Here is a 14,636-nt window from a genome sequence, read left to right as displayed (position 1 = left end):
GCTGTTAACCATGCTATTTGTCATTAGAAATTCAGAAAAAAAAAAATCCACGAATGATTCTAAAATTGCTTGTTTCATTGCTCTTAGATATGAAAGAATTGAAACTGATATGGCATGCAATACTATTAAAAAAGAATTATTTTTTAGAAAAAATCACGGAAAAAAGGATTCCGAAATTCTCAGAAACGTTTTTGAAAATTGTTTGGAGAATTCCGAAATACTCGGAAACGTTTTCGAAACTTTCATGAACCACAGCTGCACAGAATACTCAGAAACATTTCTGGAAATTACGGAAAGAGGATTCCGAAATACTCAGAAACGTTTCTGAAAATTACAGAAAGAAGATTCCAAAATACTCAGAAACATTTCTGGAAATTATAGAAAGAGGATTCCGAAATACTCAGACACGTTTCTGGACATTACAGAAAGAGGATTCCGAAATACTCAGACACGTTTCCGGACATTACAGAAAGAGAATTCCGAAATACTCAGAAACGTTTTTGAAAATTTCATGAACCGCAGCTGCACGATATACTCAGAAACGTTTCCGAATTTTTTTTACAGTGTACCCGCGCAGTATATTTCCGTTGAAGATAGTCTGTAAACTTTTTGATATCATATTTTGTATTGATGCATAGCCGTTACAATGAGTGAGAGACATCAAGCAAGTGTTATACTAGCCCACGTAGAAGAGAACATACGCCCTTCTTTTAGTACAAAAAAGATTTGTACTTGGTCGCACAAACCAGGATTTGCATTAAAGAAAGAAAGAATGATCTGGACGGGAAAAAGAGTTTTCTGTAAACAATGTGGTTACTTTTACTTTTCACATCCTTTGTCCAGGAAGGCAAACAAATTAGAAAGTCTACTGGGAATAAGAGGGTATTGGGATGCTCACTCTTATCTCGCGGTAGCTCAGAAAGATCGTCTTCATTCGCCGTTTGATGTTTTTAACTTTCTGATGGTGAAATGTTCTTAAATTTCAATCTTGTTTAAATTTCAATAGGTGTGATAGTACATTCGTGAACTACTTCGAAACCATTAGAAAATCATGTCAAGAAGAACAAATTCTAATTTACTTGTATACTGGAATTATAACTATTTTTAATGACGTGCGTTATATCGCGCTTTCGGATATATCGCTCTTTTTCTTTGTCCCCCGAAAAGCGCGATATAACGAGGGGTTACTGTATTTTACCTATGTAGTAACACATGTAGTCTATTTCAGTCAAGAAAGAGTTACCTCTGAAAATCAAAGAATATGACAATTCAAGCAATTTTTTAAAGTTGATACTCGTAGTGTAATATTTTGTGGTAAGTCAAAAACTATTTTTATTATTAATAAATAATAATGTTCTTGTTATTAACATTTAAAATTTTTATTGAGATCTATTAATATTCGGTGCAGTATTTATTTGTTTAATATTGTAAGCTTATTTGTATTTTAAATGCTTTGTGCAGTTAGTCAAGTGCGTGGAGGGCATTACTTCCCTTATTTATTCATTCATTCACTTATTTTCTTATTCATTCACTATTTTATTTGCTCACTTATTTTTTTTTCACATATTAATTGACTAATTAATTCGTTTATTGCTTCATTTTCTTTTCATTTATTCCTTTCATCTGTTATTTACTCATTCATTTGAACAAAAATGTCTGTAATAATAGAATATAAAATATTTCACGTGAAAAATATTTAATTTTTCATTTTACCACTCGAAAAAAAAAAGTGAAAATTTTCTATTCCTTTTTGGAGGTACAAACTTACTGGTTAAAAAAAAAAAAAATATGTTTCAATGCAAGTTTTATTACATATTATATTGTTTTTTTTTCTTTATGACGTTATTTTCAGAACAATTTTCCAATTCGTTTATTTTGAAAAAAAGGAAGTTATCTATGTATTTCACTTTTTCCCCACATTCCGCCGCTACTATAAAGCAGCAATGCTCAACCTGCGACACATGGTTTGCATGTTGCTTGCCAAGTCTTTCGATCTCAACGAAAAAACTTAACATTAGCTCAGTGTTGCCAGATGGTCAAATCCAGATTTCCCCACTTCCCTTCCAATTTTCCCCCCAAAACGATGTTTTCTATCAAAATTCCCCAAATTAAAAAATCATTTTTCCACGAATATACGAATATTTTCATTAAATGAATAGACACTGTGATATTTTTTTCCTCTTGAAATTCCCCCCCCCCCCCAAATAACCAAATTTTTTTCTAAAATTCCTCGAATTCCCCCCCCCCCCTCCGCCATTTTCGCTTTTTTTCCCCCACTTTTTTTTTCTTTTTGTCTTTATAAATACAAATACCTGCATCAAGAAAGGACTTTTAGTCATGTTGGATTTGATTGGATGGCCCTAGCCGACCGAGAAATAAGAAGAAAAAAAAAAATTCTACTCGCATTTACTACTCTGCTTCTGTACATTTAAAGTATGAACTTTTTTTATCCAAGAATATTCTTCATCACGCTCACTTATTTTTACCCGTTTTACGTACACACTAGTTACGCCGACAGAACATTAATGCAAATTCCGTTATAGAATATTCCACAGAATGCGAATTCCATAAAGTTGAACAAAGCTAAACCAACGCTGTTCGATATAAACAATCTAACTACCAGATATAAATACGCGAATTTAAATACCTACGAAAAAAAAAAATAATAGTTTCCTGAGGGTTTTTTTCCTCGGGTTTTCCCCATGAAAAAATTTTGCCCCCAAAAAATTCCCCTTAAAACCCATTTCTCCAAAATTTCCCCAAAGAGCACAAGATTTCCCCAAAATGGGGAATTTTCCCCCAATCTGGAAACACTGATTAGCTTGGTATAGCTCCGTGAAAAAAAAATTGTAGTTCCACTAGTATCAAGAACTTGGAAACTTGGATATCACTAAACTTCGAATCAGTGGAAATGATTTAGAATCGAAAAGCAATGTCAGTTAGTAACGTTGGAACAACTTAGAAATAAGCTGGAACGCAAGACAAACCATCAGGCAAAAAACTGATAATTCCATCACTGAAGAAACACAGATCATTTTCAAGTTGGTTTCATTATGGAAAACCATTTACAAAAACCATAACTAGAACACAACAACCAGATCAATTTTCGGCTTTAAAAAAAAATCAATTTAGATTGAAGCAAAAAGTTATCTTTCAGTGAATCTCCCGAGATCCACATTCCCTCCCAGAATGTATAATGACAGGTTATAAAATGACCAGTAGTCCCGTATTTATCAATTATTAGCCGATGCCCATATTCGATCTGCAATAAACTTATGCCTCAGACCGAAATTAAGAAACGCTCCCAGAAACCACAATGAATAGTTTGAGGAAAAATAAACAAAAATCTCATTCTGCAACAAGACTGTTAGCACAGTGAGAAGGCGAGCAATATTCAATTACAGCTAGCTTAATGACCGTTGTCTAGTGCGGGGCAGTGCTGTAATAACATGATATTACAGTCCACTAACTAGATATGCCGTTAAAGGCTCCAGCGTAGGGTAGCATTAAAATCGGAGTGGGGTAGGTACACGTCAAATCGGGTGTGGACTTATTGATGGTAAAGACACGCCCAGGATTTATTATATTTTTATTACTTCTGCGCTCGCGAGTTTTATTTTTATCCACTATTTTTCTTCTTTTTGCGTCCATTTCTCAATCTGTTTGAGTGACTGATTATATATCTGATGTGGGGTTTGCCCGATAGAGAAAGGGAGAGGGAGGGAGAGAGAGAATTGGTTCGGTGCTCCGAGAGCTACTTGGAGAGTTTCCCATCTTGCTAATTTTTTGGTAGTTACCATTCTTTGGATGTTTTTTTTTTTTTTTTTTTTTTTTGTATGCCAACCAAATTTAGCATCGTGCATGAATTAATGTCCAGTTTATCTTCTTGAGGATGGAACAAAATATATATAGTGCTATACTGCCATTGAAAGGTAAGGGGCAGTATCTGCGAATTTTTAACATGGTTGTTTCCTTCAAAAGTATTACTATTACTTTTAGTCACTGAAATTGATAGAATAAGCAAAAAAATAACATGGAGAGAGAAAATACTTTCATTTTCCCAACGCTTATTTTTTAATTAATTTTTTAAAATGCCCGATTCTTCAAATATGTCGTGGTCTTTATGACGTCACAAATGATGCACTTTGACGCATCTGTCAGCTGCGTTTCCACGTTATGATAATCAAGAAGCGAATTGAATATTGCGCTCTACGCTTGCTATCAACCAGATCGTTGCCAGTACACATGAGAAAAGCTGCGAATTAAATATTGCGCTCTACTAATGGCATCAGTGAATGGCATTTCATCATTTGTGATGTCACGTGCAGAGGCGTTAACAATGAAATTGCACCTTTCAAAATGATTGTTAAAAAATATTAAACTTTGTCAAATTATTTAAAAAATGGTTAAATCCGATGTTTTTTATCATGCTCTTTCAGGAGAAAATACTTATAAAATTTCGGAAACGACATCATTATTATTTTTATTTATTTATTTTTTCTGCATCATTTATTTATTTTTTGCATTTTTGTCATCTATGGTATTTTAGCTTTGTTGTGCAAGCTTGTTTATTTATACTTTCTTTCGGCTAAAAATAAAGAACGAAAGAACGTTCTTTGCCTTTCCATGGCAGTACAGCTATCTTTCAAAGAAGATATTTGAGAAATGGGATTAGGATTTGCAATAAAGGGAACTGTTTCTGATATCCTTGAGAACTTATTGTTTTGTTTCTTTTAAACAGCGATTGACAGCACAGATGAACTATGATCCTATTCAGAGGAAAAACGAACATTTTGTTTGACACGAGTGACATCTCATATTCATCATTAAGGATTATAATTTAAAAGGGTAATGAACAACGTTCTGTTGCTTAAGGAATCACAAATGTACAGGGGCGCCCATATGCAAAATTTTAAGGGGGGGGGGGCTCAAAAATTTACCCCATGGTTTGGAAGAATATTTTCCCCATGGAAACCGATTTCAGTACAGATTAGAAATATTAAAATTTGACATTTTTAATAACTTATTCATTAATGGCTGGAAAAGAAATTTTACTAATTTTTTGCAAAGAAAAAAGCATTAAAAGCAAGGAAGTTCTCATTTCAAAGGGGGGGGGGGGGCTGAGCCCCCTTGTCCCCTTATATGGGCGCCCTTGCAAATGTATCCGTAATTCCTGTAGGCAAAGAATTATGTTCACTACATTTAAAATTTTTACTTTTTAATGAAATATAATGAGCTGTCTCTTGAAAGAAAAAATGGTGGGTTTTTCGTAGGATGGACTTATATAAAATTTTGCTATTAGTGTAATAACTCCAGGACTGATAAATACACAAGCTGTTTGATACGTTTTTGAAAAACCTAAAGAAAAAAAACTTACAGCGAAGAATTTAAAAGTGTGATTTAGTAGAGCTAGGGGTGCCCCACCGGCAAGGGAGGATACAATCTACCATTTTAGAAGGAGTCATACTGAAAAATGACTCCCTCCTGATGAACGGAGCTATACTGTTTTTGGTTCGAAAAATTTCTGAAACTGTTTGGTAGACGACTCCGCAGGCATTGGCAGAGTTACGGACTTTGACCGACTCGAAGTCTTTGAATTTAAAGCCTTCGACTGCCGTCTCCGACTCTTTTACCCCAAAATCAGACCGACTCCGCAACCCTGGTTTTCACTGAAATAATTATTGTTGATGTGATTTGTTTTTATTTATGCATTCTGTTTTTGGCAGTGGTTAATGAAGCGAAATTCCGGGTTCTTTATATTTTTCAACATTAAAAGCTGCGCAGACTTTTTTTTTTTCTTTTTTTAATGATGATGAAAATTATTTCTTTAAGTTTACAGTTTTTTATTTATTTTGTAAAGTATATTTATTTTCTAAATTGTTCTGGTGACGCGACGGGGGAAAAACAAATGTATTGGTATTTATTTTAATGAACTTATTATTATTATTATTATTATTATTTCTTTTTGAAAGCGATTAAAGATTTTTTTTTTTTTTTTGATGATTAGCTGCTTGGTTTAAAGGTGTAACTACTTTTTTTGTTCGTTTATTTATTTTTTACGAATCCATTTCTTAAGATGAACAAGGCATATTGTTTCTAGAAATAAGCTTAAACTGTTAAAAAGATATGTTTGACATAATTTGCAGTTTCAGCTAATTTAGAGAATATTGACTAGATACTAGAAAATCGATATTGGTATACGGGATAGTAAGCTTGTTTAGTTTTTGACGGAACTTCTAGTTTAAACTATGCTTGTGTGCTACAACAAAAATTACTTTCCTTAAAAAGAAGCAACAAACAGTAGCATTGAACAGTAGGCGAAGGTGACCCAAAGCGGGTAAGGTTTTCGAAGAATGCTTGAAAATTATAGTTTTTGGATTTTTATCGCAACAATTTCGGTTTTATTTCCTAGCAGGGTTTTCGAACTTCAAAATAAAAAGTGATTTTTGTATTATTTCAAATCTAATATTTATTTATTATCAAACTTAACAAACATGTGAAAAACCCGCTTTGCCATACCATTGAGCCCGAAGCAGGTAAGCTTAACTAATTGTGGTTTTTCACATTTTCCAACCAAATATAAAGTTATAAATGATTAAAACAGTTGAATAGCTACCTTCCATTATATTAAAAAATATATATAAAACAGTGGTACTTATTCAATTTAAAATCAGTACATTTGTTTATAAAACATAAAGAAATATCTGAGTTCATTAACAGACTAATTAATTGCCATCCTAAAAAATAACTTTTTAAAGTTATACTTATTCTATTGAAAGAGAAAATATAGGTCAGCACACGAGTCAAGAAATTTTAAAGCCTATACCCGCTTTGCACAAAGGCACGTTTTTTATTTCAATAATTATAACCTTAAATTGATAATTTAAAAAAAAAAAAACGGAATGACCATCGTAATTTATAGGTGGATAGTGTCAGAATAAATTAATATTATTGACAATAAAAAAAATAAGCTGGCCTTCGACTAATCACAAGTTACAAAACTTCATTATATATATATATATATATATATATATATATATATATATATATTTAAAACTTGGTTGCGCCATACCGCTTCACTGCTGCTTTGCTGGGACTGATAATAACTCTGGGGTGTTCGGGTTAACACGACATACGTATTCATCGTCGATAACACACCATGGGGGTGGGGGGGGCATACTTTGGGCCACCCTCGCCTATATCATATTCTTTAGATATATGCTATTCCGACAACGCGACAAGTAAATTGTTTGAATTAAAAAGTTCAAATCCTTTTAGAGTTTGGCTTGGGAAAAGTCTACTGGAATTGCATTGCAATCAGTAATTTTTTGTTGCACCAAGTGCAAGGAGTCCATCCAGAAACATTCTAGCCTAAGTACAGTAAATTATACAGACTTTGAGTTACATGAAAAAATGATCAAAAATTCTGTGCTAAAAGGTAAATAAAATAAATATCCAACGTAAATAAACACAAATTCTCAAAGAGTTAAGGCAAATGGCTGTTTCAAAAGTGCAATGAAGCCTTTTCGTTAGTAAGAAACAGTGAAGTTGCACATAATGCTCTGAAGAACGTCACGCACTCACAACTTTGCATTGATGTGTTTTGAACATTTTTACACTGATGTAGTTGATGGAGAGGCCTATTAGTTAAGAGAGTCTTTGTAGTCGTTGAGAGGTCGCCGTGACCTCCCAAAAATGTCCTTATTCGGCTAATTTTGTCTGACGATTAGCAAAATTTGGAATTCTATTCGGCAAAATTATCATCATTCGGTAAAATTTTTAGTTCCATTCGGCAAATTGAGAATTTCCGCCCACCCAAAAATTTAAGTTCTGGGCGTCCCTGCCTTAGTTTTGAAATATCCATTTTCTGTAACTCTTACACAATTTATGTTTTATTTAGGTTGGTTAATCATTTTATTTCGGAGCTAGCATTCAATCAAATTATGCTTTAATATCGCATCAAAAAATACTTTTCTGAAAGAGGAATCAATAAAGTATTGGATAATATATCCTTCAGATACGCTCTCCTTAATTGCATGTTGAATGTTTGAAAAGTTCAGCTTCGAACAAGCATGTATCCTGGGAAAATTTTCTCCCGAAGTCAACTTGGGTGTACCCCGGATGACATCCGAGACCCGCCCACACCCGACTTGACATTAGAGACAATCCCGCAAAGTCGGGGAGAGTCGACTCCCTTTCGCCTCCTCCCCTGGAAAGGTAGACAAAGAAAGTCGATTATCACCTCTACTGGAGGGTTCTATTCAGGAAAACTCCCCTCTCCCCCGTCCACCGGAAATAATATGACCTTCTCATTGGCGCCCCCGTGTCATCAAAAGGTTTCGTTGTGCCATTGTCCCTCCGCTCGTGTGATTTATGAAGAGGACATTGGCGATTTACCATCCGTTCTCCTGCTGTCCCTTTCGCTTGATGACCATAATTAGTGAGTTCTGATTTGCCTTTTGGTGACAGGATACCCCCTCAACTGTTGGAGAACTCTCTCCAGTCTGTTCCCCAATGGAAATATTATCGAACAGTTCTGAAATTCCAACTGAGAACAGAAACCAAGAAATTAAAAATTCTAGCGTAATACCTGCATCTATCGATCAAGATACCGAATGCAAGGTAAGGTAATGGTATATCGAGCAGGAAATATAAGTGCAATAAGTTACATGCAGTGGCGCACGCAAAAAAGGGGTCAGGTTCCTCAACTCTTGGAAAAAAAATTTCATTGATTTAATTCCAATTATTTTGCACGTAAAATAATTTCAAACAAAGGTAACAATAATTTCAGCGATAATGAAATGAGAAGACAAAACTTCTTTTCTCTTTTCTAACACTTCAAAACCAAATTACATGAAAGTATAAACACCCTCTTATACTCAGGACTAAACTATTCATTTGCTTCCTATTGTACTCTGAAGTGTTTTCTAGACTAAAATACACAGGACAGTAACCAGACTTTTGTTTCGGAGGGGATTTTATCAAATACATTTTTTTAAACATTTATATGGTCTATCAAATTTGGTTTCATGCGTATTCTATTGATTTTTGTTACAATAGGTAATCTAAATGGATTGAGGGGGTGTTTCTAACAAAACGCCATATTGTTACATAACAAATAAATTTCCCAATAACTACCATAAATTACCATAAACACACAATGAGTTTGTACAACTTTTCAGGCATACTTATTTCATTTCACAAATAAAATTGAAACTATAATAATAACAATAATATCATTTTTGACACCAAAATATATAAATAAATGAATAAAACAAAAAAATAATGGAAAGCATTTTCTAGATGAAATTTCGGAGGGGGTTTGAACTCTATAAACCACCCCCTTGCATACGGCCCTGAAAATACATGTATATGTGTAAGCTGCAGAATTTCATACCAAATTAAAAAGAAGTACAGGAAAAAAGTTCCCATTGGCTCTCATCGCAATTAAGCCTTTTCTTCAAGTAATATTTTGCTGTTTCTATATAACCAACTCCAACTGTCGTTACAAATACGGTACTTGTTGTAGTGTTCAAGAAGTGCATTAAAGTTTTAATCTACTGTTTAATTACTTGGTGTTTATGATCCTGTTTGCTGTTTTAAAGACGTATTCATGGTAAACGATAATTTCTCAGCAATAACTCAATTTCTAGAAGATTCTCTTAATGAATCATCCTCCTTTAAGTAGATTTCGGACGAAACAAGAAGGCTCCCACATTTTAGATTAAGTTCCTAGGAACATTCCAAAAATAACTTTCCTATTGCTATTTTTTGCAGGGAAGTTTCATTACGAACAGAAACACGCCATAGAGTAACAAAATCACAACTATTAATGTATTTTTCTCCATAGTTATCACCGTGTTGAAATAGTTACATAACCATAAAATCAGCTTAAATAAACCTTCCTGGTAAAAACTGGAGCTCCAACGAAAATATGAAGAAGGACAGCAAGTAACCAAGAGACACAGATCTTTTACCAAGATGGTTTCGTTAAATCCTTGCAACACCTAGATAAACGTATTAATGTCGGAGGAGATTATACAGAAAAATTGGTGCTTTATTGTGAAATTGTAAATTCATAAAGCTTCCACGAGCGGATACAGGCTACCATTTTAGAGAGAGGCGGGGGGGGGGGGGGGAGGTCATGCTGAAGAATATAGGGTTCTGGGTACGAAAAATTTCTGAATCTGCATGGGTGTTGATAAAAATCACAAAATCGGCCAGGAATAAGGCACCTGGTAGGTCACGAATGTTACTAATGCAATGTTCATAAGCAATGAAAAGAATTAGCATATGAAATGTTTACTTCTGAAAATAGTTAATGAATTGAGAAGCTTATTGCAGTTTACATTTTATTCAGAGATTATTTGAACAGAATACGGATGGAAGCTAACGTCAAAAGTTTAGGGGGGGGGGGATGACCCAAGGCAGGGCCGGATTTAGGGGAGGAAAGGCGGGGCTACTGCCCCGGAGCCTCCACAACAAAGGGGTCCCACAATGAAATTTTTACAAAGTATCCTAACTTTCACGGGTCAAAAATATCGGATATATACATATATATATCAAAATATTCGGATATATATCAAAGTATCGGATATTTTCGAAAATATGATGATCTTTTCGAACCCTAATTAGGGGTCCCCCTTCCTTCGTTGCCCCGGGGCCTCCACACTTCTAAATCCGGCCCTGACCCAAGGGATGATTCAGGGGAGGGTCAAAGGGTCAGCTGACCACCCAGTGACAAGTTTATGATTTTTTTTAAATTCAACTTTTTAGATCCGAAACCATAGTACATGGAAAAATGTTAACCTTTTTTTTTTTTTGCTTGGTTCTGAAAGGTACTTCTTCTCAGCCCGAGATTTTTTTAAAGGATTTACTGGGCTATGGTTACTTTAAGATTTTTATTCATTTTCAAAAGAACAATAATCTCTAATAAGCTCCTGGTTTTTTCAGAACACTCTTACACCTTAAACCACATGTCGTGTGGTTTAAGGTGTGTACTTTTCCCAATTATTTTGTAGCTGTAAACTGGTATATTCAAAGCTTAAACGTGACCAGCCTGTCAACCTAAAGAAATATTTCTGATGAAAATTTGAGGGAATATGATCCATGGCACAGGTTGCATCACTGAAAAATTTAGGGGGAGGGGATTCTGAAAGAATTTTGATCTTATTTGGGGGGTGGGTGCTCTGTATAGCATCTGAGGGGGTACGTCATCACCATTAGGGGAGATTGGCACCCTTAATTGATTCTGTTTTACTTAGGAGGTAGAACATGCAGGTCATTGAAACTTGACCCCCCTTTCAAAAATTTCTAGATCCGCCCCTGGCATGACCCCCATGCCCCTCCACTTGTATCTGCCCCTGAAAGCTTTCCTGCAAAAAAGTATGATGAAACTTGTTTTCATATCCTCCCTCGTAACTTATCATAAAAATTAGTGTATCATAAAGATTAGCTTCGTATAAAGATTATCTTCCTCTAAAGAGCTTCTTTATCAGCTTCGTATTACAAGATTAGCTACTCAAGTTAATAAAGTTCAGCATCATGGAAAATTTTCGTTGCCTAAAAAACGCAGTACATTTTCCACCATAAAGCACCACACACTTTCTAATTCTAAATAAGATCATTTACGACTAAATTTCACCTTCTCGCCGCCTGGAGCTGCAGCAGTGAAGGTACTGCCAGAGCAGTTAATTTCGTTTGCTGGGCTATGAAGTTCCGGGTCATGTGTTCGGCACCTTCAGGGGCTGCTGCCAATATTCTGTCAGATGACAACTCGGGGTCACGAAGGCGCCTGCTAGAACAACTTTAGGCGTCGGCGCAGCAATATCCGATGAGGAGAGACAGTTATGAAGGGTTCCTCCTCCCTTTTTTAACAACACGTAATTTAGTCGCATTTCTTGCCACTTGTTTTTGTGACACGGGATCTGAAATAAAAAATAAATAAATAAATAAGAACAATAAGAATTTGAACATGGTTTCAGAGACGTTTTGGGACTCTGGAACTAATATTGTTTTTAACATAACTTCATGAATTTTTAGAAGTTCTTATATGAAACAACAAGAGTTTGAATTTGTTTGATCATTGTTCCAAAATGAGAAAGTAAATGTCGGTAACATTTTCGTGTTTCGAAATTTCTCAAGTTGTTATCCCTAAACTATGTAAAAGTTAGTTTCTTTCGGATTTGTCACTAATGACAGGGAAAAGGATAATTTGCAACTGGAAAAAAAAAAGATTTTGCTCAAAATTGTGTTTCAAAACATTAATAAAAATAACAAGTATGTGGCGAAAAAAGCTTTTGAAAACTCTTAAACTGAGGAATTTAGTCAAGGAAAGCCTCAAAAACCTGTGTTATTTTTAAAGGTTTGAAAGCTCAAAATTCACAAATCTACACTTGCTTAAGTTCAGCATTAATTTTATTAACTTTACAACAACTATTATTTTTGGCAAAGATTAAAAAGCCCTTTTTTTTTTTTTTTTTTTACAAAAGACAGAGTAAAAATAATAAAAGCTTATAATAACTAAGATGGTAAGGTTGCATTTTTTAATATCACCTTTAAAGAGCATCGTGTTTCACGGTTGTCAGTATAGCTATTTTTTCATAAAATCTTTCTACTTCTAAACTTAATGCTCTCCTTTTTAATTGCAAAGAATGTTGTAATACTTTAGCTTTATCTTGGTCAGCTTGTTAAAATAATCAATTCGTGTACTTTTAACCATTGTAGAGCCTGTGGTAACCAATTGAATTAGTTGTGCTTCATGATAACACGGGATTCCTATATTTCTAAAAGAGTTTTTTGAGAAATTCCTTTTGTAGTGGAAAGTGGAATAAATAACCTTTTTTTTTTTTTTTTTTTTTGCACCAAAAGAAATCGCAACAATGCAGATCTCATGAGCATAATATTGTCGTTTAAAGTCACATACGTCAAAGTTTACCTGCCTGTAAAAGAAATTAAGCCTGACAGTTTGAATAAAAGTAAAGTGTGACAGAGATCAGTTTAAAAATGTTGGCTTGTATTTTTTACAGTGCATTTTAGGTGACTGAATATTGCAAATGTTGGCCTCTTTATGCAATAGCGAACTAGAGAAAATTAAGAACTATTCTAATAATTATTGCTGCTATTTGTAATTTTTTAAAATGCTTTATAAATTTTTACAAGTAATTAACTATTTGTCATCTGCAACGTTTTGTATTCCACTGGTATTAAGTTTGCATTTCTAGAGTTTAAATACGCCACCTTTTTTGTAGTAATTTCAGAAATGCCAAAGAGGTAAAACATTTTAATTTTGAGCGGACAAAACAGATGTCTCATTGAATAGGTCATATCTTACGTAAATGGTTTTTTCCTCTTTCAGACGCCATTAGTCAGAGTCCAAAGTGCCTCCTATATTTTATTTGAATTGCGAATAATTTTTAATTTGCGGTATTTATTTGATTTTTGAATGACAACACTAAAAAAATAAATATAGATGAGTTAGAATGTTAATGTTATTGTGGAAAGTTCACGTTATTTCGTATTTTTTGTTGGAGACGAATATTGTTTCATAACGTGTGTAATTATGAAGTTAAACGTCTTCTTTCGTTGTGATATTTTTAAAAAATATTATGCTGATAAAAATTGAAAACTTGAATTTTGTTTTTGAAAGAAACGATAAAGAGTGCTTTGAAATTCCAAGTGAAGTAAGTACTACAGACACCAATAGGGAAGTTTTCGATTTTTCAATTTTATTTTTATATGATAGAGTAACATGTATGAAAATCATAGGTGAAAAAAAATTTTCGATACGATAAGTAGTTTTTTTTTTTAAATTAATTTTTAAAGTTCAAGCGCTTGTGACGTCAAATGGCATAGGAAGTGACGTCATGCGCTCTTCCGATAGGGGAGAAGCCGAAGGTCACGCATGCGACTTCGAAAACGAAACGTAAAAGGCTTATCTCCTCGCATTTAACTCCTCGCGTTTCTGAAACATTAAACCTCTCATCCTCTCGGAAATATTCGAATATCATCGTTGATGTTACATGAGGAAGATTATTTAGATTGTGCTTTAACGAATCCGGTCTCCATAGTGTGTTCAAAAGGATTATTGAATTTCTAAAAAATAAAAATATCAGCGCGCTCAAAATGTCCCTAACGAAAACAAGGGATCTTCGGCGGAAGGTTGCCCATTCGTGCCCTGTGACGTAGGCTCGTGACGTTTCAGAAGAGCGCACTTTTGCGCGTTAATTTTTAAAAATTCATTAAAAATCAACCACGGTGTTTTAAAATTCGGTGATGGTGAATTTTTTAGTTTTGAGGGTCAATTAACAATATCCAATAGCCAAAATATGAACATTTAATAGGTTGCAATTTCCCTATTGTTCTATTAATTTCTAAAACTTGTTTTCATTGCCTTTCTGATGAATAAATATTAATGCAAGAAAAATATTTTTAGTGATAAACAAAAAAAAAAAATAATAATAATAATAATTCAAGTTAAAAAAAAAAAAATACAGGGCAGCAAGAAAATCGATCCTGGCTTTCCTGTTTACACAATTCAAATTTCTTTAATTTCTACTGTAGAGTTTATAGAAAAAGGCTTATCGTAAGAGGTGGAGGGGGGGGGGTAATGACTAATTTTATGTAGTGCAAGTCTT

At 34.0% G+C, this 14,636-nt stretch overlaps 1 long non-coding RNA gene across 1 annotated transcript in view; it reads right to left on the bottom strand.

The window, feature by feature from the left end:
• Positions 1 to 14,636, bottom strand: part of LOC129220486 (uncharacterized) — a 78,352-nt gene that overhangs the window by 26,537 nt on the left and 37,179 nt on the right. The window contains exon 3 of the long non-coding RNA XR_008580473.1: positions 11,645 to 11,927. This is a non-coding gene — a long non-coding RNA (uncharacterized LOC129220486). The remainder of the gene's footprint in view (positions 1 to 11,644; positions 11,928 to 14,636) is intronic.

The sequence above is a fragment of the Uloborus diversus genome, chromosome 4 (assembly GCF_026930045.1).
Source record: "Uloborus diversus isolate 005 chromosome 4, Udiv.v.3.1, whole genome shotgun sequence".
Lineage (NCBI taxonomy): Eukaryota > Metazoa > Arthropoda > Arachnida > Araneae > Uloboridae > Uloborus > Uloborus diversus.
Note: the sequence above shows the minus strand (reverse complement) of the source record. Positions and strands in the feature narration are given on the sequence as shown.